At 44.6% G+C, this 22,309-nt stretch overlaps 1 long non-coding RNA gene across 1 annotated transcript; it reads right to left on the reverse strand.

The window, feature by feature from the left end:
* Nucleotides 1-950: 950 nt before the first annotated feature.
* On the reverse strand, nt 951-13,306 carry LOC117876130. Its single transcript, XR_004645429.1, has 3 exons — nt 13,230-13,306; nt 5,604-5,756; nt 951-985 (listed from the first exon to the last, which is right to left on the reverse strand). It is a non-coding gene; the product is annotated as an uncharacterized LOC117876130 (long non-coding RNA).
* Nucleotides 13,307-22,309: the final 9,003 nt, after the last annotated feature.

Consider the following 22,309-nt stretch of genomic DNA (forward strand, 5'->3'; position numbering starts at 1 on the left):
CTCGGATAGACCTCAGCGAAACCAATATCCCCATTCTTATTGCTGCTTGCTGTGTGCTCCACAATATCTGTGAGAGTAAGGGGGAGACATTTATGGCAGGGTGGGAGGTTGAGGCAAATTGCCTGGCCACTGATTATACGCAGCCAGACACCAGGGCGGTTAGAAGAGTACAGCAGGGCATGGTGCGCATCAGAGAAGCTTTGAAAACCAGTTTTGTGACTGGCCAGGCTACGGTGTGAAACTTCTGTTTGTTTCTCCTTGATGAACCCTCCGCTCCCGCTCCCCCGGTTCACTCTACTTCCCTTTAAACTAACCATCCTCCTCTCCCCCTTCGAGCACTGCTTGCAGAGGCAATAAAGTCATTGTTACTTCTCATTCATGCATTCTTTATTAATTCATCACATAACTCGGGGGATAATTGTCAAGGTAGCCCAGGATGAGTGGGGGAGGAGGGAAGGAAAAGGACACACTGCAGTTTAAAACTAATACTTATTGAAGGCCAGCCTTCCGATGCTCGGGCAATCATCTGGGGTGGAGTGACTGGGTGGCCGGAGGCCCCCCCACCTTGTTCTTGGGCGTCTGGGTGAGGAGGCAATGGGACTTGGGGAGTAGGGCTGTTGGTTACACAGGGGCCGTAGCGGCAGTCTCTGCTCCTGCTGCCTTTCCTGCAGCTCAACCATACGCTGGAGCATATCAGTTTGATGCTCCAGCAGCCAGAGTATCGACTCTTGCCTTCTGTCTGCAAGCTGACGCCACCTATCCTCTTCAGCCCGCCACTTGCTCTGTTCAGCCCGTGATTCAGCCCGCCACCTCTCCTCTTGTTCATATTGTGCTTTTTTACACTCTGACATTGACTGCCTCCACGCATTCTGCTGTGCTCTTTCAGCGTGGGAGGACATCTGGAGCTCCGTGAACATATCATCCCAAGTCCGCCGTTTTCTCCTTCTAATCTTCGCTAGCCTCTGTGAAGGAGAAACATTTGCAGCTGGTGGAAGAGAAGGGAGAGATGGTTAAAAAAAGACATTTTAGAGAACAATGGGTACACGCTTTCATGTTAAATTTTGCTGTTCACATTACACAGCATATGTGCTTTCATTACAAGGTCGCATTTTTCCTCTTCTATTGAGGGCCTGCCGGTTTGGTACGAGAGATCACTCACACAGTGCCAGGCAACAGAATTTGGCTTGCAGGCAGCCATGGTAAGCCACAGTCTTTTGGGTTTTTTAACCTTCATAACATGTGGGAATGGTTTCAAACAGTAGCACCCTCATTTCCCATACCAAGCACCCGTTGGGTTGGCCATTTAAAATGGGTTTGCAATGTAAAAGGCGGGGCTGCGGTTTCCGGGTTAACATGCCGCACAAACCCAACTACCCCCCCCCCAATTCTCTGGGATGATCACTTCACTCCTCCCCCCTACTGCGTGGCTAACAGCGGGGAACATTTCTGTTCAGCCGAGCAGGAACGGGCACCTCTGAATGTCCCCTTAATAAAATCACCCCATTTCAACCAGGTGACCGTGAAAGATATCACTCTCCTGAGGATAACAAAGAGATAAGGAATGGATGTTGTCTGCATGCCAGCAAACACCGGGACCATACGCTGCCATGCTTTGTTATGCAATGATTCCAGACTACGTGCTAATGGCCTGGCATGATAAAGTGTCCTACCATGGCGGACGGGATAAGGCAGCCCTCCCCAGAAACCTTTTGCAAAGGCTTTGGGAGTACATGAAGGAGAGCTTTCTGGAGATGTCTCTGGAGGATTTCCACTCCATCCCTATACACGTTAACAGACTTTTCCAGTAGCTGTACTGGCTGCGATTGGCAGGGCAAATTAATCATTAAACATTAAACACGCTTGCTTTTAAACCATGTGTAATATTTACAAAGGTACACTCACCAGAGGTCCCTTGTGTGCCCTCAGGGTCTAGGAGCATGCCTTGGGTGAGTTCGGGGGTTACTGGTTCCAGGTCCAGGGTGATAAACATATCCTGGCTGTTGGGGAAACCAGTTTCTCCTCTTCCTTGCTGTGAGCTATCTTCATTGTCTTCATCATCATCATCTTCCGCGTACCCCAAACCCGCTTCCCTGTTGCGTGTTTCTCCATTGACGGAGTCAAAGCACACGGTTGGGGTAGTGGTGGCTGCACCCCGTAGAATGGCATGCATCTCCATGTAGAAGCGGCATGTTTGCCTCTCTGGCTTTATGGTAGGCTTGCCTTAGCTCCTTAATTTTCACACGGCACTGCAGAACGTCCCTGTTATGGCCTCTGTCCTTCATGGCCTTTGAGACTTTTTCTAATATTTTGCCATTTCGTTTACTGCTACGAAGTTCAGCTAGCACTGATTTGTCTCCCCATATGGCGAGCAGATCCCGTATCTCCCGTTCGGTCCATGGTGGAGCTCTTTTGCGATCCTGGGACTCCATCATGGTTACCTGTGCTGATGAGCTCTGCGTGGTCACCTTTGCTCTCCACGCTGGGCAAACAGGAAATAAAATTCAAAAGTTCGCGGGGCTTTTCCTGTCTACCTGGTCAGTGCATCTGAGTTGAGAGTGCTGTCCAGAGCGGTCACAATGAAGCACTGTGGGATAGCTCCCGGAGGCCAATAACGTCGAATTCCATCCACACTACCTCAAATCCGACCTGCAAAGGCCGATTTTAGCGCTAATCCCCTCGTCGGAGGTGGAGTAAAGAAACCGGTTTAAAGGGCCCTTTAAGTCGAAAGAAAGGGCTTCGTCGTATGGACGTGTCCAGGCTTAATTCGATTTAATGCTGCTAAAGTCGACCTAAACTCATAGTGTAGACCAGGCCTTAGTGCCAGCTGGGGTCAAAGCATGCTGCTGCAGTCTTTGTCTCCAGCACCCCCTATTGGCTGCCTTATTGGTCCTGCAAAAAGCCTGTCTCTAACAATGGCTTATGTGGCCTAGCCTTTTAGTCAGGTCACCCCTTTCCAGTTCTCTTCCCTTCCTGGGTAACAGAAGTCCAAAGAAAACCCCATTCAAACAGAAGATTCTCCTGCCCCTCTTGGGGTACACTGAAATTCCGACGGTCACCTTGCTCCTTCCTTCTGGATCTCCTTCCTTTGAAGGAGTTCTCCGCTCTCCCTATGTAAGTCTCCCTCACCCTGTCACAGCAGGGGTCACTAATGCTAATTAAGCCACCAAAGTGGGATCAGCTGGGGAATAACTGCTACATCACAGGAAAGGCTGAGCCCAACTTCGCTTAAACAGCAAGCCAGCCAGGGGCCTGTGAAGATGCCAGCCAATACCCCAGTCTTTGTTCCATCTCATCTCTAAAAGAAAAAAATGTGGAGAGGGAAACATAGCCCTGTTCCCTAATTCCATACTAGGCAGCAGTGAGGAGCAGGTGCAGGGAAGTGTGGCCTGTTAATGGGTGTTTCCTTTCTCCCTCTCACTGCACTCCCCCAGTAGTAGTAGGAACTGTAGCTAAATCAACTAAAAACTTGAGGGTCTCTAACTGGGAGATGTATTCTACACCCACCCCAAACCCAGCTCTGCATCCACTCCTTGCCAGTTGCGACTTATCAGAAGTAATACAGCCCCAAACAGAACTTCTGCATTTTAAAAGTATACTGTGTCTGGTTACTTAAAAATATATTCATGACCAGCATCTGGATCACTGCTGTGGTTGTGCCTGTATCTCTTCCAGACAGGCTAGAACAGTTCTCCAACACCATGAATTCAGACTTTACTGTTTAACACTTATAGCTGTGAACTTGGTCCAGCTAATTCCTGCCAGCATTCCAGAGTAAAGCTCTGAGAAACCTGGCAGTTTCCTATTGCAAAAGTTCCCAGTGGTGCTGGAGCAATTTTTATAGTGGGGATGCTGAGAGCCATTGAACTGTAAACCCTGTATAGGACGGAAACCACTTCAAGCCACACGGGGGGCAGCACCCCCCGCACCTCTAGTTCCAGCACCTATGGAAGTTCCCAGGGCTTTGTTGCAAGCTTTTCCCAGCATTCTACTACCAAATTTCAGTCACTGAGACTTTCTAAGACTAAGGATTGGTTACTACAAAGAAGGCAAAACTATAAATCCCACTAGTACTTCATATGTCTCAAAGCCTCCAGACATCCAAAACACCCAACAGGGATGTTGTACAATATGCTTTGAATCTTCAGAGTTAGAGGGACAGTATATTTTTCAGTACCCAGGGGCTGAAGCTAATGGCAACATAGAGGAATCAAGTGTCTTTCTGGAAGGCTATAGCATGTCTCTGAAGAGCCAGTCAGATAGTTTATTTCAGAAGGCGCTCAGAAGTCATTCACAGTTAAACCTCAGCACAATAAAGCTTTCCCCACCACATCCATCTAATTAGCTCTCTGCCATTGCAGATGCACACTGTTCTTTGGATGAGTTTAATCTACATAGGCATCTGCATTAAAACAAACAACTGACCCTGGAAATAATGTTTTCACTGAACACAAAGGAGGACAGAAAGGGAGTTGAAATGGAGACAGGCTCCAATCGTGTCACTGCTTTGGCAGGACAGAGTATGGTATCTTGAAACCTTCTTTGCACCATTCCACCTGCAGCTAGATTGACGTAAGCCTTTCTTCATAGTGTAAGCAAATTATTCCAAGGGTGTCCTTGGAGGTTCAGAACTTTCAGTGCTACCAATAGATAACATGATCTATGTTTTGATACTGCCAGACAAGCTTTGCAACATTGTATGGGAAATGTAAAATAAATAAGCACAATTTTATATTAACTGTGTCAAAGTATTATATTTAGCAAGTGTAGCCCCTCCCTATCCTCCTCCCTGGTGTCCGTTATATGGAGTGACGTCTCTCCCCTTCTTGCAGGGGTTGGGTCCTGGGTTCTTTGTTTCAATGCCTGTTGCTGGCATCCAAGGTAACCCTCTCACTGTGACTGGCACACAAGAGATGTTGTCCCCTAGGAAGAGGACTACTACTACTCTTAACAAGGAGTATGACTCAGGACACAAGAAACAAAACACAGCAATGCAAACCCCAACAAATGAAATGCCACCCCCAAAAATAACAATATAACAAAAGGGGACTGTAACAGGCTCTAGGGAAGGAAAGGGTTAAGATTAACTAATAAGTACTAAAACATTAATAATACAAACTAATTTCCCACCTCCCAATATTCACAACTGTACCACAATGTTCAGATCCCTCCCTGGCACCATATGGAATATGTCAGATGAGACCAGAGATGGATGTAGCAGTGCTGCAAACATTGTCCAGCTTAAAAAAAAAAAGGCCCCTTCTTGTTGGGAGGACTGTGGTGTGGCTGTCCCTTGTGCAGCTACTTTGGAAAGGGCATTTTAAAACATCTCCTCTATAAAAGTGTGTGATGGGAGGGCTAATCTATTTTATCCCTCATGAGAAAGGCTTAAGGGTTTGATTTTCAAAGCAACAGATGCGGGCTATCCATCTAACTACCTGCCATTTGTGCCTTTGCAAAATCTCCCCCTAGTTTACTATATATTGGTAGTTTAATTAGAAAAAAATCATTTGGAATCAGGAAAGTAATTTCAAATCAATACTATCGCTCGGATGTAAATCTGTACTAGGATTGCTGTACAATTCTAATTGAGATTCAGCACTAACCATTTGAAACCCTCTTTCGGTTTCCATTTCAGATGATGGCCAGGCTTCTAAACCACTTAAATAGACTTCAGTCCTCTTGGAGATACATCATCATCATCCTCAGCTACTCTCCATGCACAAATGTTTTTGCAGATTTCTGTGAGCTCTTTCCTCCTAAATATAGATATAAAATATTTATATTAATTAATTATAATTATATTATACAGTTAGTCTGTCTATCTTTGCACATCTTCTGGTAGGGCCCCCCCCACAAAAAAAGACTCCTGTTCATGAAAGCAATCATCCTTTCAGCTCCAAAGTAGTTAAATCAATTCACATTGTGCAGTTAGTAGGATATTGCCAGGATAATTGATAGTGAAGGCTAAGTAAGGTAGATTGAATGGCTTCAATGGGCTTTGGATAACACTCTATTATTAGAAGCAAACCAGATCACCAGATTTAAGCCCCTTTTGGAAATGCTGGAAGTTCAGATTTTAATCTGATTCTGGATCTAAATTTGTCACTTGAAGACATACACTCAATATGTATATGTACACACACACACACAATGTCCTGAAGTGGAAAATAATAGCATTCTTTATTCCTGCAGAGTCTGATGTATGTTAAATCTTCTAGAATTTCTTAATTACTTTCTTTTTGTGACCAAAAGCTATCTATAAATGGTTTTGTATGGGATTACTCCTGAGAAAGTAAAGTATAGATACCTGTATTCAAACATTTGAGCAGTACTGAACTAATTCCATAATCATGTAACAGAAAAATAATCACCAGAACATTCAAGAAAGACAGTACATTTCTTTCCTTAGATTCAGTTTAATTGTTCCTGGAGAACATCTTGAATACTCTCAGAAACGGATGTGTTTTAAGGAGAATCACTGTACTAACAACATGGATTATCAAAAACATGATCATACAAACTGTTATTTTCTTAGACTTTTGACCCTGCACATTATACCTCATAATGTCTCTCCACAATACCATTTGGGAAAAAAAAAAATCTAAAAACATATGCTGTAATAACAAATTCCAGAGGGCAAGTGGTGGGGCAGGTTTCCCCTAAATTCAGTTCTGCTCCTTAGGAATGGTGGACAATGGATTAGCCTTAACCATTTAAAATAGCATATCTTATATCCTCCTCTCTGTTAGGAGAAACTGAAAAGGACGACTGGAGTTTGAACTGAACTCAGGTCTGTCTTTATTCATGTAAAAACGTCATTGGTTTTAATAAGACTTTTTTGCATAAGAAATGCAGTTTGGCCTTTATTCAAAGGTGAATTAGAGAGGAAGGGTGTTCTCATGGTTAAGGCACTAGGGTCTACACTCTGAAAAATCTGGATTCATCAATTCCCAGCTTTGCCATCAACTTTCTGTGTGACCTTGGCCTTGTCTACACTACGAGAGTAGTTCGATTTTACTTAAATCGAATTTTTGGAATCGATATTGCAAAGTCGAACGTGTGTGTCCACACTAAGGACAGTAATTCGACTTTGTGAGTCCACACTAACGGGGAAAGCGTCGACATTGGAAGCGGTGCACTGAGGGCAGCTATCCCACAGTTCCCGGAGTCCCCGCCGCCCATTGGAATTCTGGGTGGAGCCGCAAATGCCTTCTGGGTAAAAAAAAAAAAAGGGGCCAGGGTGCTTTTGGGTAACTGTCGTCATCCGTCCATCACTCCCGCCCTCCCTCCCCGAAAGCGCCGGCGGGAAATCATTTCGCGCACTTTTCCAGTCATTGACAGCGCGGACGCCACAGCACTGTGAGCATGGAGCCCGCTGCAACCATCGCTGCAGTTGTGGCCGCTCTCAACGCCTCGCAGCTTATCATACAGGTTGCCCTGAGGCAGATGCAGAAAAGTCAGGCGAGGAGGCTACGTCAACGCGGTGATGGCCTGAAGTCTGAGAGTAGCACAGACCTCTCAGAAAGCAGGGGACCCAGCGCCGAGGACATCACGGTGGCAATGGGTCATGTTGATGCTGTGAAACGGCGATTCTGGGCACGGGAAACAAGCACTGAGTGGTGGGACCGCATAGTGCTGCAGGTCTGGGATGAATCACAGTGACTGCGAAACTTCCGCATGCGGAAGGGAACTTTCCTTGAACTTTGTGAGTTGCTGTCCCCTGCCCTGAAGCGCAATGACACCCGGATGCGAGCAGCCCTGACTGTCCAGAAGCGAGTGGCCATAGCCCTCTGGAAGCTTGCAACGCCAGACAGCTACCGGTCAGTCGCGAACCAGTTTGGGGTGGGCAAATCTACCGTGGGGGTTGTTGTGATGCAAGTAGCCAAGGCAATCGTTGATGTACTGCTGCCAAAGGTAGTGACCCTGGGAAACTTGGAGGCGATCATAGATGGCTTCGCAGCGATGGGATTCCCAAACTGCGGTGGGGCCATAGATGGAACTCACATCCCTATCCTGGCACCGGAACACCAGGCCAGCCAGTACATTAACAGAAAGGGCTACTTTTCCATGGTGCTGCAAGCACTGGTGGACCACAGGGGACGTTTTACCAACATCTACGTGGGATGGCCGGGCAAGGTTCATGACGCTCGTGTTTTCAGGAACTCTGGTCTGTTTAGACGGCTGCAGCAAGGTATTTACTTCCCGGACCACAAAATAACTGTTGGGGATGTGGAGATGCCTATAGTCATCCTCGGGGACCCAGCCTACCCGCTAATGCCCTGGCTCATGAAGCCCTATACAGGTGCCCTGGACACTGAAAAAGAACTCTTCAACTACCGGCTGAGCAGGTGCAGAATGGTGGTGGAGTGTGCTTTTGGACGTCTCAAGGGGAGATGGAGAAGCTTGCTGACTCGCTGTGATCTCAGCGAAACCAATATCCCCATTGTTATAGCAGCTTGCTGTGTGCTCCACAATCTCTGTGAGAGCAAGGGGGAGACCTTTATGGCGGGGTGGGAGGTTGAGGAAAATAGCCTGGCTGCTGATTACTCACAGCCAGACAGCCGGGCGATTAGAAGAGACCAGCGGGAAGCGCTGTGCATCCGGGAGGCTTTGAAAGCAAAGTTCCTGAGTGAGCAGGGTAACCTGTGACTTTTAAGTTTGTGTACAGAGAAGCTGAACCTGCCCCCGTTTCTTTACCCAGTTAATGTTGACTATCCTACCCAGTTACATACCCCCTTCACCCCCTTCCAACACACGTTTCGAAATAAAAATAGTTCTACTTTGTTAATGCACACCGTTTTTTTTAATACTGTTTTCGCGGGAATTTTTTAAAACTGGGACGCAGACTGTGGTGCGGAGCGGGTGTAGTGTAGTCGCGCGAATGCAGCTTCTAAACTCAAGGACTGACAGGCTCCGCTGCGGTGGGATGGTTCTTTCAACGGAGCCTGTCACCCCTCCTGATAGGGACTGTGTGTATGGGGGGTCTATGTGACTTTGTGGCAGGGGGAGGACGGTTACAGATCCCCTGCTGTGTGGCTCTGTGATCCTGCCTAAGGACCGCCGCTTAAGATCTCTAACTGCCCTCCCCTGCCACAAAGTCACAGAGCAACCCACCCCCCACCACATAACATGAAAACAACCTCCCAGACTAACCAGGGTAAGTAGTCACTGCATCACTGCACTATGTATGTGCCCTGCTGCTGTGCCTGCCCCCGACTATGTACCCTGCCAAAGGTGACTGTCCTGTCCAATTACCAACCCCCTTTCCCCCCCTCCTCCAAAAGAACATGATGGAAACAGTAGTTAACAGAAACATATTTTTTATTATCAACTACACATGGAACTGGGAAGTGAAACTTGGACGGGGGCTTGTGTCAGGCGGGAAGGAAAGAACTTGTCAAACTTTGGGGAATGAGAGCCTTCTGCTGCTCGAGCTCTCTGCAGGGGTGGAGTGAGAGTTAGCAGGGACTCTGTCGCCTCTCCTTCTGTGCACTTTGGGTGAGGGGAGTATGGGACTTGGTGGCGGGGGAGGGCGGTTAGAGATGGACTGCAGCGGGGCTCTGTCCTCCTGCCTCCGTTCCTGCAGAACATCCACAAGGCGCCGGAGCGTGTCCGTTTGCTCCCTCAGTAGTCCAAGCAGGGTTTGAGTCGCCTGCTGGTCTTCCTGACGCCACCTCTCCTCCCGATCCATGTTGGCTTGGTGCATTCGGGTCAAGTTCTCCCGCCACTGGGTCTGCTGTGCTGCCTGGGCTCTGGAGCAGGCTATAAGCTCTGAGAACATGTCCTCCCGTGTCCTCTTCTTCTTACGCCTAATCCTCCCTAGCCTCTGGGAGTGTGATGACAGGCTAGGTTGTGAGACAGTCGCAGATGGGGCTGTGGGAATGGGAAAAAGGGAGTGAATTCCTCAGAAAGATAAATGTAGTTGTGAACAAAGAACATAGTCTTTCTCTGTGAACAGGACCATGCACAGCACCTATCACATGCGCACTCAGCACAAGGTCGAATTCTCGGCCTTCGCATTCAGTGTCTGGGGTTTTGCAGAGCACATTTGAGAACCGTGTCAGGACAACGGAATTTCTCTTGCACGCAGACATGGTAAGCCGTAGATTCGTGGCAGCTTAAAACTTTAATATTAGCAATGGCCTCATTTCACATTGAAATCAATGTCGGTCCCTGCTGCCAGCAATCCGGCAAGCAGGAAGTCTGCTCCTGTCCCACACCCTCGCGGCTGTCCCCGGGAACGATCCCTTTCGGCTGACCCTCTCCCGCCTCCACCGCGTGGCTGCAAACCAGCGGTTACAGTTCTGTAAAGGAACGGTAAAGCAGTCCCAACACTAACATTCCCCTACCTCATTCAAAGCAGGTCATCATGAGCGACATCACCCTCATGAGGATCTCTGAGAGCGACAGACAGAGAATGCTCCGGGAAAGCCTCCAAAGACCAGGGCCGTATGCCGCCATGCTGTGCCAAGCAATGATTCCGGAGTACTTGCTAGTCTCGTGGCGCGGCAACGTGTCCTACTACGGAGGACCCAATAAGGCCGCTCTCCCCAAGAACCTAATGCAGCGGATTTCAAATTACCTGCAGGAGAGCTTCCTTGAGATGTCCCAGGAGGATTTCTGCTCCATCCCCGGACATATAGACCGCATGTTACTGTAGCTGCAGTAGCAGGGACTAAACAGTAGAGCGGCTTGGGCAGGACAATCATGCAAAACCGGACATTGCTAGATTTTTTTTCAATAGTTGCACTGCCCATGACTGAACCGTAAAGTTAATCAAACTAATCATGAGAAACCCATTTTTTAAATTGTTAATATTCATGTTCTGTTACAAATAAATGTTTAGATGTTTACAACACTTACTGGATGATCCTTCACCAGATTCTGTGTCCGGGGTAACGGCTGGGGAGGGTTGGTAGGGGATCTCTGTAAGGGTGATGAAGAGATCCTGGCTGTCGGGGAAATCAGCGTTGTGAGCGCTGTCGACTGCCTCGTCCTCCTCATCTCCTTCCTCATCTTCCCCGTCCGGTAACATGTGCGAGGATCCGGCCGTGGACACTATCCCATCCTCAGAGTCCACAGTCAGTGGTGGGGTAGTGGTGGCGGCCGCACCGAGGATGGAATGCAGTGCCTCGTAGAAACGGGATGTCTGGGGATGGGATCCGGAGCGTCCGTTTGCCTCTTTGGTCTTCTGGTAGCCTTGCCTCAGCTCCTTGATTTTCACGCGGCACTGCGTTACATCCCGGCTGTATCCTCTCTCTGCCATGTCTTTAGAGATCTTCTCATAGATCTTTGCATTCCGTCTTTTGGATCGCAGCTCGGAAAGCACGGACTCATCGCCCCACACAGCGATGAGATCCAAGACTTCCCGATCAGTCCATGCTGGGGCCCTCTTTCTATTCTGAGATTGCACTGCCATCAGTGCTGGAGAGCTCTGCATCGTTGCCAGTGCTGCTGAGCTCGCCACGATGTCCAGACAGGAAATGAGATTCAAACTGGCCAGACAGGAAAAGGAATTCAAATTCAAATTTTCCCGGGGCTTTTCCTGTGTGGCAGTTCAGAACATCCGAGCTCTTACTGCTGTCCAGAGCGTCAACAGAGTGGTGCACTGTGGGATAGCTCCTGGAGCTATTAGCGTCGATTTCCATCCACACCTAGCCTAATTCGACATGGCCATGTCGAATTTAGCGCTACTCCCCTCGTCGGGGAGGAGTACAGAAGTCGAATTAAAGAGACCTCTATGTCGAACTAAATACCTTCGCGGTGTGGACGGGTGCAGGGTTAATTCGATGTAACGGCGCTAACTTCGACATAAACGCCTAGTGTAGACCAGGCCCTTGACCAAGTCCCTTGATCTGTCTGTGCTCCAGCTTCCCATCAATAAAATTGGAATATTTTCTTTTTCCTATCCTTTTCCTGTCTTGTCTATTTAGACTAGAAGCACTTCAGGGCTTGGCCTGTTGATTCCTATGTGTTTTGTACAACACCAAACACAATGGGGCCTGGGCTCTTTGGTGCTACTGCAACTCAAAGAATAAATCAGTTATGTTTGGTAGGTCTTTGTACTGAGCATCTCAGAGCTCTTCATAATAAAACATAACTAGGAAATGTACACTAAAGGGTGAATGTTCAGTTCACTAATATGCAAAACAAGTCAGCCACTTTAATCTAGACAGACATTAATAGCATTGGATCATGTTCTAAAAAGGCTTGCTCCAGTATTGCAACTAGAAATAAAGATTGACAATATTCTTAAATATAATAAAGCAATGCAAAAATATCTGAATTATAGAAAAACACTTAGAATTGTTCCATTGTGTAAACAGAAATCAGTATTGCATTGTCAAAATGAGTTTGGTGTGCTCAGAGGTGAAAGTAAGCCAGTTCGGCCTGGTACAGCGTACCGGCAAGAGCCAGTTCGCCATGCTGGACCAGACTAGCTGGTGATTTAAAGGGCCCCGGGCTCCCCGCAGCGGCTGGAGCTCCAGGCTATTTAAATCACCTCCTGAGCTCCACGGCCAGAGCCCTGAGGTAGAGGCGGCAGGGCTCTGGCAGCGATTTAAAGGGCTTGGGGCTCCCGGCAGCGGCGGAGCCCTGGGCCCTTTAAATCACCACCGGAGCCCTGCCACTGCAGCGGGGCTCGGATGGCGCTTTAAAGGGCCTGGGGCTCCGCTGCTGCCAGGAGCCCTGGGCCCTTCAAATCCCTGCCGGAGCCCTGCCGCCAGGGCTCTGGCAGCGAGGCTTGGGCGGCACTTTAAAGGGCCCGGGGTTTCCCACAGCGGGGAGCCCTGAGCCCTTTAAAGCGCCGCCCGAGCCCCGTTGCCGGAGCCCCAAGTAGCGGCAGCAGGGCTCCTATGGTGATTTAAAGGGCCCGGAGCTCAGGGGTGATTTAAAGGCCCTGGGGCTCCCAGCCACAGCCCCGGGGCCTTTAAATCTTGATTTAAAGGGCCCGGGGAATTTAAAAGTCCTACTTCTTCTGGTTGAAGCCATGCCTCTTCCGGTTGAGCCACGCCCCCTGCTCAGGACTGTGGAGTACCGGTAAGTCCTTTAAATTTAACTTTAAATTAAAAAAAAAAAAAAAACCCACCACATTTTCACCCCTGGGTGTGCTTGGATCATTTAATTCTTCTTCTAATCCTAGCCACTTATCTTTGTCAGAGGCCAAAGAGTAGCAACATTATGAAAAACTGCTTTGAAGTGCAATTAATAGTAAATGACAATAATCTAACCTGAAGGACGAGAGTACAGTTCTGTGGCTTGCTGAGCTAACACACTGCACTGTAGGTCTCAGTTTGTCAGCATTCCTAAAATAGAAACACAGAGATTTGTCATGATAAAGATGACATGCTTCTTAAGTGACCGCCCTGAATCACAACCACTACCAAGTTCTCTTACATTAGCTGCTGAGTCAAAGTGAAATAGCCCAAGGGAAGAGGAAAAAGCTACAGGGGCATTTGAAAGGTAACAAGGAAAAATTACAAAAACATTTCTGAGGAGTTTCAGCATTTAGTTTTAATGGATATTTCTACCACCCTGAGCCTGAAAGACATACCTGACTATGAGCCAATCTCCCCCGTAGGCTTCGAGTGTGCAGTAATGGTAAGAAATCGGTGTAATAACTGCCCATTGTGCCATATGTAGATGTTACTTCAAAGCACATTATATCGGTTTTAAATAAATCCTTGGGAAACTCAATAATAAATCCACTAGGAATCCTTCAACCTCCGTCATGATGTGCAACATCTTTACTATTCCATCCTCTTCGGATTAGTTACACAGTCATGATGAATTGCTTAAATCTGTGTGGCCGTTTCATGATCTGCATTAAATGTGCAGTAACAGCTAATATGAGTTTTATAATCAACCTGTGGAACTCTTTGCCCAGAGGATGTTCTGAAGGCCAAGACTATAACAGGGTTATAGAACTAGATAAATTCATGGAGGATAGGTCCATCAATAGCTATTAGCCAGGATGGGCAGAGATGGTGTCCTTAGCCTCTGTTTGCCAGAAGCTGGGAAATGGTGACAGAGGATGGGTCACTTGATAATTACCTGTTCTGTTCATTCTCTCTGGGACACCTGGCACTGGCCACTGTCGGAAGACAAAATACTGGGCTAGATGGACCTTTGGTCTGAGCCAGTATGGCCATTCTTATGTTCGCATAATAGTTTTTTCTGCTGGTACTAGTACCAAAGTGTGTCCAAGGATGACTAGTGAGTTATGAAGCCCTGGTAAACTCATTTCAAGAATAAATGCCAAAATTTTACAATGTGGATGCTTCAAGTTAGGCACTGAAAACCTTATTTAGGCACTTGAAACAGATGGTTAGATTTTCAAAGGGGATAAGCACTCACTCACAGCTCCTACAAGACCCTTTACGAATGGTTTTGTGCTCAACACCTCTACAAATTTCAGTTGCCCTTTGTAATTTTCAAAAAAGCCATATTTCATATATTCTGTTGTACCAAGACAATGTCCAGTATGTGTAATTTCCGTGGTTAATTAATGGCATAAATCCTTTTAAAATAAATCTACATTATTTTTCATGTATTCGTAAAAGCTCAGTTCTTAAAAATACCCCTCACACAAAAAAGATGGATTTGGGATTAGCAGGACAGGAGATTCACACCAGAATAGATAATCAGATTGTTTTGCTCAGAATGCTGCTGGGAATACAAATACATTTCTTCAATCTGCAGTGCTACAGTCACTGCCATTAAGAGTGGCAATGAGAAGTAGCATTACGCAAACATTCATGCTGATTTCCCCATAAAATGCCCAGCGGGTTCAAAAGTATGGCCTGCTAAAATTGCTGCACTGGAGTCCCAGTAGAACGGATTAAATTGGATATTTGCACAGTGTTTCAGTGCTCAATGGCATGCCATGACAGTTTTATTTCACGTCTCCGGGTTGTTGGCCAAACATAGGAAACCATTTGTAGATCAGCACCACCAAGGAATATATCCTTCCCATAACAGAGGAACACTGAAGCACCGAGTTTATCGAGTATATCAGCAGTGTGAAGGATTGGGCTTTTAGCATCAGAAGAGATAGGTCTGCCAGTGCCAATGAACTAAATGTTATTTTGGCAACTGCTCCAATGTTGTTGAGTCAAATTACAGCACTGAGGTTGCCCAGAATGTGCTTTTGTTGTTGTTGTTCGTTCGGTGCTTCAGTAATCAGAGGGACAGAAGGTTTTCAAAAGCCTATTACCCAAAATGAAGCAAATGAGAGCAAAAATACTGCATTACACAGACTACATTCTCCACGCAGTTTTAGAACTCAATGATATATCCAGAGTAACTGGTGCTGTTCCTTCCTTAAAGGGCCATACAGAAAAGCTACTTGTACAACTCTGTAATGTGAGCCAAGATTTGTAGGCATATACCACATCAAACAAACAGGTCTGAGTGCTCAGCTAAGCTATAGAGTGCAAATGGTACTATAAAAGTGAACCAGATTTTGGCATGTCCTGATCTGCATTTGGAGGAGAGTTACAGCGTTACTCATTGCCCTGGGTATGCCATCTTCTGTAAATATACCTTAGGCTGAAATCCTCCCAGTCAGGATGACTGTTATTCCAGGTGCTTGTAGTTAGACTTGCAAAGTAACTTAAAGCTGTGTTTGAGGTATTTGGGATATTAAAGTTTAATTTATTGTTTGTCTGGTCAAAGCACATGAATAAATAAATACAACGTTACGTGCACTACAGCACTCAGTGTTCAACTTTTAGGCCAGTTTAGAGCTATAATATCCAGACACCTTAAAAAAACCCATGGTAACCTATCTGAATAAAAGTTCCAATTTTAACACCTTTCAACTTAAAGTTATTAGGGACAATATTTTTCACTTCACTCTAGGAGGCAGGAAAAGCTGCCACTGGTCCATGGCACTTGGGCAATTCAAACATCCTGCATTATTTCACATTCCTAGGGCATTCATTCATACTCGCCTTCAAATTTACACACTTCCTGTTTGATGGATCTTGTGTAAATACCTAGGTGGGCATTTGCCTGCCTTGTTAAGTAACTGCAGTATTAGATACTATAGATAACAAGATCTTACTCTTTAAAAAGTAAGTCTGAATCTTCAGGCAATATTCCATCTCTCTGATCCACCCTGTGGAGCTTTTCTTCACAGTGCAGAACTCCCTTGCATACAGCTGGTATTCACCCTGGGAGCTCCCATAAGCAATAATGATCTGCGCTGAAGAGCCAAAGGGCTAACTGAAGAAGAATCTTCTGCCATTCTTGTCACATGGGAAGAGAATCTGTTATCACTAAACTTTAAGTCAAAGCTAGAACAGCAGCAGCATACAGATAGGCATTTTAAATCAAATGATAGGCCCATAAAAATCCCATTGACTTCAAGTGAGTTGCACAGGTGTAGCCATGCAAAATATGATCCATTACATATGTGAGACTGCCATGAGCTTGTGTAACCCACCTCTTTCAGCCAGCCTAGCACCAAGACAGGGCCATCTTTAAAGGACCAAATCAAAAAAGGGATAGAGGAGAAACAGTTGCATCCTCTAATCTGCGTATACAGTTATCAAGGCAACTTCAATGATTAGCTGGACCAGGGCTGAACAGGAAGAAGCAAGCAAATCCAACCATACATTAACTCCCAGGGCTGGCAGTATAACTAGGTCTAATCATTGCACACACAAAAATAAAGGCAGGCTCAGGCAGGGAAGAGAATTCTATTAGACACTAGCAACAGCTATAGTGAAACAAACTCATAAAATGCATCAAGAACAGTGAAAAAGCAATTCATCAAAGAGACTATAGTAAGGAAAACATAACTGTCTGGACTGTCTTTAGAATATCACCAGTAATTTTGCCCATCATATATAGGCAATTGATTCATCGTTCAGCTCAAAGGGCAACCTTTATTTTTCTTTAATAAATCAATACAAAAAAAGAGATTTTACTAAATGAAATTAGTGTGTGTAAAAGATGCAGTCATCCTGCATTTTGATCAGAAAGACGGGATGAGAAATTCCTCATACTGACACCCTTAGTCTACCTGAAAAGAATTATCTTCCTAATGCTATCTTGAGATCGAATGATACAGCAGGTGGTTGTGATGGTGCATTATATAAAAGCAGGCAACACGTGGACTGGATTAATAAAGGCAATGTACTGTTATTACCATTTAATATTTGCCTAGAAATGAATGCCTTCAGTTAATTTTTATTTGAAGTGGAACGTACATTTTCATTGGAAGTCTGTCAATCCACTTTTCCAGTTAAAATAGAATGCATGCTTTTCATCTCACTGTATGAACAGCCTCCTAGATTTCTTCTCTAACCCAATCAAATGCTAAAGAAATGAAATATACATGATCTAATGAAAGAATGCATAGCTCTAGTATTTTCAGACATGGCAGGATCGGCTCCATGTGTTTAATTGCATTTTTTATGAATTGCATTGAAGAAAGTGTACTAAAATATACTTGGCTCACCATATTTCAGTAGTGTGTCTTACATATCTATGGGCTTTAAAGCCACTACCATTGGAAGTACATTGCACAAGCAATAGGTCCCAGAAGTGCTCTCCCTATAGAGTAAAAGGCTAGCAGAATTTCTCCAAGGGCAGTTGGGAGCAGTTCTTATCCTTCTTTGTGATAGCATAGGGTGCAGTCTAGCTGTACCAACCTTGGACTGCTAGTCAGTGTTACAGCTCTATCCCTCTACAGTTTAGCCTACCCCCTTTAGGTAACTACTATTGCTGCTAGAGAGAGCTATCATCATCCCATTGTTTGTCCCTAGAGAATGCAAACAAACCCTGAGATTCTAGCTGTCTCCTTTGCAGATATTGCAAGGTTGGGGTGTTGAGTAAGCCAAGTTGGCAAACATACAAGCCAGTGCCTTTTTAGCTCATCATATTAAAGAACAGTGTGCAATTAAAAAACAGTGACTACTACATCCAGTTGCCAGGAAGAGTAAATTACTAAAACAAGGAATGAAGGCCTTAAAATATAATGAGACCGGTTAATCCAACATGAAGCCACTCTTCTGAAGCAGATTACATTTGGAGAGGTGGGGCGAAGGAGTCCCATTAGAAATCAGTGACAGTCAGTTTCAAAGTGGTTTTAATTTTCTTTTAAACTATTTGGCTAAATTGAATGTATTAAACCATTAAATTAACAGAAAGCTTTTTCTTTTCTTTCCTTATTATAATTCAGAGAAATTTGATTTTAAAGTTACAGAGTTTACCCTAAACTAACTTTGAAATCAATTTTCTCTGGTTTCTGATGAGGCCTGAAGGTTACTCATTTCTAATTGCTCATTTCAAATTCAATGCTTGAAAATGCAAGCTCGTATCACTCCGGGCCCCGTCTCACATCCCTCACATACCCTTTACTCTTGTTGGTCACAATGGGGAGTTTGGCTTGTGTGAGGAATGGGGAACTAACCCTGAATTCAGTCTTCCATCTCCCCTAAAGCCAATGAGAGAGGTGCAAGATCAGCCCCCCGCTGAGAGAGAGCGGGTACTCCAGTACCTGCCTTCAGTGACTCTAGAACAAGCAATAATATTAGTAGACACACACAAAGAATGTGTGTGTGTGTGTGTGAGTGTGTGCATGCATGCACATAGATGAACACACACACACACACACACACACACACACACACACACACACACAGAATCTTCAAAGCAGCTTTCAGAAATACCTAGCATCCTAGAGTACTATATCATTGCAGTTTCTCTTTACAGATATTACCCTTTTTAAATCTGCCTAGGAGATAGGTCATCATGATAACCAAGCTGCCTCACAAGCAGGTAATTTGTTCTGTCTGCCTAGAAAACAGGTCAGTGTGTGTAGCATATGCCTTCCTTCACAGACAAAATTACCACCATCATTTAGGAAGACTGAGGCAGGAAGCTACATAAATCTGCCAGGCAGGTTGGTTGTCCCCTATATAGTGTTTAATTATAAAAATTCCTGTCCCTGGAAGGAAAACTGACTTGTCAATATATTTGCAGAAAAGTTTCTTCATCTGCATTAAAAAAAAAAATCTAATAATCACTATCACCACTAACCCAGGAATCTTAAGGAAATTCACTTCAACGTGTCTCTGAAGGTGTCTTGTTTCATGAACTTTGTAAAAGTCTAAATCAAATTGGGCCTCTTGAAGGACATGAAAGATGCATTTATGAGCAAGAAGTTGTAAAATAAAATTTGACTGCACCTTTACTCTTCTATCAGAGGGTGACCTGAACACGTTAGAAATGAGGCGGAGGTTTGAAGAGTGTTTCTTTTTGAAGACTATAGGCCCAACTTTCAACCTTGGTAATTATGTCTGGAGTCCTGATTCTGCATTTGGATGCTCAGATCCAGATTTAGGTGTCTAAAACATTTATTTATTTGGGTATCAGTATGAAGTTCAGAACTGGAGCTGCTTGAAGCATTTCAAAATTCTTCAATGAAAAAAAGGGACTCATTCTTCACTTTTTTTTTTTTTTTTTTATAAACAAAAATGTGCCCCCCCTCAGTCACTACTAAAAAAAAAAATTGTATGCTAATTTCAATACTCAAGTTTGAGAACTGGGCCCACAATCGCCAATAGAGTACTCTTCAGAAATTTGCCTTTACCTAATGTATCTATAGCACGTGTCCATTCAGAAGATAAACTTTTACCTTAAGCCCTACCTTTAGTCACATCGCAGAAGACATTCCCTTGTGCCCATTAGTCATCACGAGGAGAAGATTATGTTCACTTTTAAAACATTTTGTACTATCAATTACCACCTACATAGAGTGTATCCATTACTGACATTGTTCTATGTAGACATTATCTAAAGGTCAGACAGGATCTGACATTATTATCAAGTCTATGCACCATAATGACTTTCCAGTATTAAACACATTACCGATCTACAAGACATGCAGATGTTGGAGTCAGTCCTGATTTTCTCAAGTAACATTTTATTTAGACACATTTTTCTTTAGTATTTCTCCCTAAGTTAATATAGATGGTGAAAGGTGTTGGCCTGATGACCTGAGAATTAAGTTTTCCATTTGTGCCGAGAACAGGTGTCAGATGAGCATAGAAAACTTTCTATGTTATAATCCCACCAATATGTACTAACTCTGAATCTGAAGATTTTGTGCTGCTGCCCCTCACTGTAATATCCATGTACCTACTAGGCAAAATAGATTGCTCTTGCCAAAGTCCCTGGCTCTTCTCCCCTTGGGGTTTGTAGAAAGCTCTCTGCCAGTGCTCGCAACAAGGATGCCAATTAGTGCCATTGATGACAGCAGTTTCTGCAGTGTGGTTGCCTGTTTAGTAAGAACTGAACTAACACAACTAATTCATTACATATATCCATACCCAGCCATCAGATGACAACAGTTTTCAATCACTAAAAGGTGATTGAATCACTTGTTACCAACTCTGTGATACTATGTCTATACTGCAGCTGGTCTGTGTCAGCTGACTCAAGCTCTCAGGCCATGGGCAGTGGGACTATCAAATTGCTGTGTCGACGTTCAGGCTCACACTGGAGCCGGGGCTCCGGAACCCTATGATGGGGGAGGGTCCCAGAGCCTAGGCTGCAGCCTGAGCATCTATACTGCAATCTTATAGCCCCATAGCCCGAGCCTCGTGAGCCTGAGTCAGCTGACTCGGGCCAACCGTGGGTGTTTTATTGCAGTGCAGACATACCCTATGTGGTCTAGTAGTTATAGCAGCTGATTAGGTGCCAGGATGCTTAGGTTCTATTCCAGGTTAAGCCAAGATCACCCATATGACCTTGGGCAAGACACTTAATTTCACTTTACGCATCAGTACAATGGGTATATTAATGCTTAACGAGCTCACCAGACTGACGTGAGGCTTCTTTAATAAGCATTTGTAAGAGTGATTTAAGACCATCCAATGGAAGATACTATAGAAATGTAAAGGTTTTACATGAGTTAATTAAGTATTAATTTTCCCATTTATACTATATTACAAACCACCGCTCTATGAGGAAAAAAAAATACCTATTGCACTTTTACAGCAGAGGATCTCATAGCATTTGCAAATAACTATGCCCCCAAACACTCAATAAAGTAGATAAGCATTCCCATTCTACAGGTGAGGCAAATGAGGCCTATATTGACTATGTGATTTGACCAGTGTCAGACATCAATGACTGCTGTGAATAGTGGTAAATAAAATAAATCCTGTACATTAGGGCAGATTTTTCAGAAATGTTCAGCATCAACTTAACTCTCTACTATCAAAATCAAAGGGAATTTTACCATTGACTTATGTGGGAGTCAAGTTAGGCCAGAGCGGAATGGTTTTAAAAATCCCACCTTCAGGGTACATCTACACTGCAGCTCGGGTAGATGGATACATGCTAGCTACCCACGAAAGCTTATGCTCCAATACATCTGTTAGCGCCACAGGACTCTGTTGCTTTTTACATGGCTATCCCTCTGATACTTTGGTTTTAGTCACATCTCAGTTACCGGTGGAACCCTACTGATACAACTGGACTCTGTCATTGTAACTGGAGAATTTGATCCAATCTGGTTGTAAAAATCTACATATACTGTGACCTACCATATTGGCCCAAGAGTTAATGGCATGTGGATGTACTAGAGAAGCACAGAAACCAGTTTCATCCAGTTCTAATTAAATAAGAATTTCAAGACCCAAAGTCAGAGTTCAAATAATAGCTAAACTTTGAATTTCCTACCACCCTATTTCCCACTAGGATAATAGACTAGTTATGATTCACTTTCTTTCCTCTTTGTCAGACTTGATCTGCAGCCTGAACAGCATTGCAATTGTCTAATTAACACAGTGCCAAAAAAGATATGAATATTGTTAAATATAAATACATAATTTCTCTAGTTATCTTTTAATGCCATTACCAGCCCACAAAATCTTGGCTAATGTCCCTAGGTTTACCACAGTATGAAAAATCAGGTTGACTCATTTTTGCTTCTTACAGCATCTGCAATAGTTAAGACATGCATCAGTAAGCACAAGAGTCTTCACAAAATCTTTATGATAACAAGGTTCTCTTGAAGATGGTTGCAACAGTTGGGCCACTGTGAACCTTCTAAGGCTATTTAATATTCCTATTCACGCAAATACAATGCAAGCACCATCTTTTCACAGGGCTTTTGATTTTTTTTAACTATACCAGTCTTACATATTCATTAGAGGAAGAATGAGAGCAGCATAGTGGAGTGAAGCAGTTTCTCCCTTCCCTGAAAAGGGGGTTGATACTGCTGATCCTTTCCTCATGAGGTTCTCTTCATTCCCACCTTCATCTTGCCCCCACAAACCATTTAATAAAC

Source organism: Trachemys scripta, chromosome 4 (genome assembly GCF_013100865.1).
Source record: "Trachemys scripta elegans isolate TJP31775 chromosome 4, CAS_Tse_1.0, whole genome shotgun sequence".
Taxonomy (NCBI): Eukaryota; Metazoa; Chordata; order Testudines; family Emydidae; genus Trachemys; species Trachemys scripta.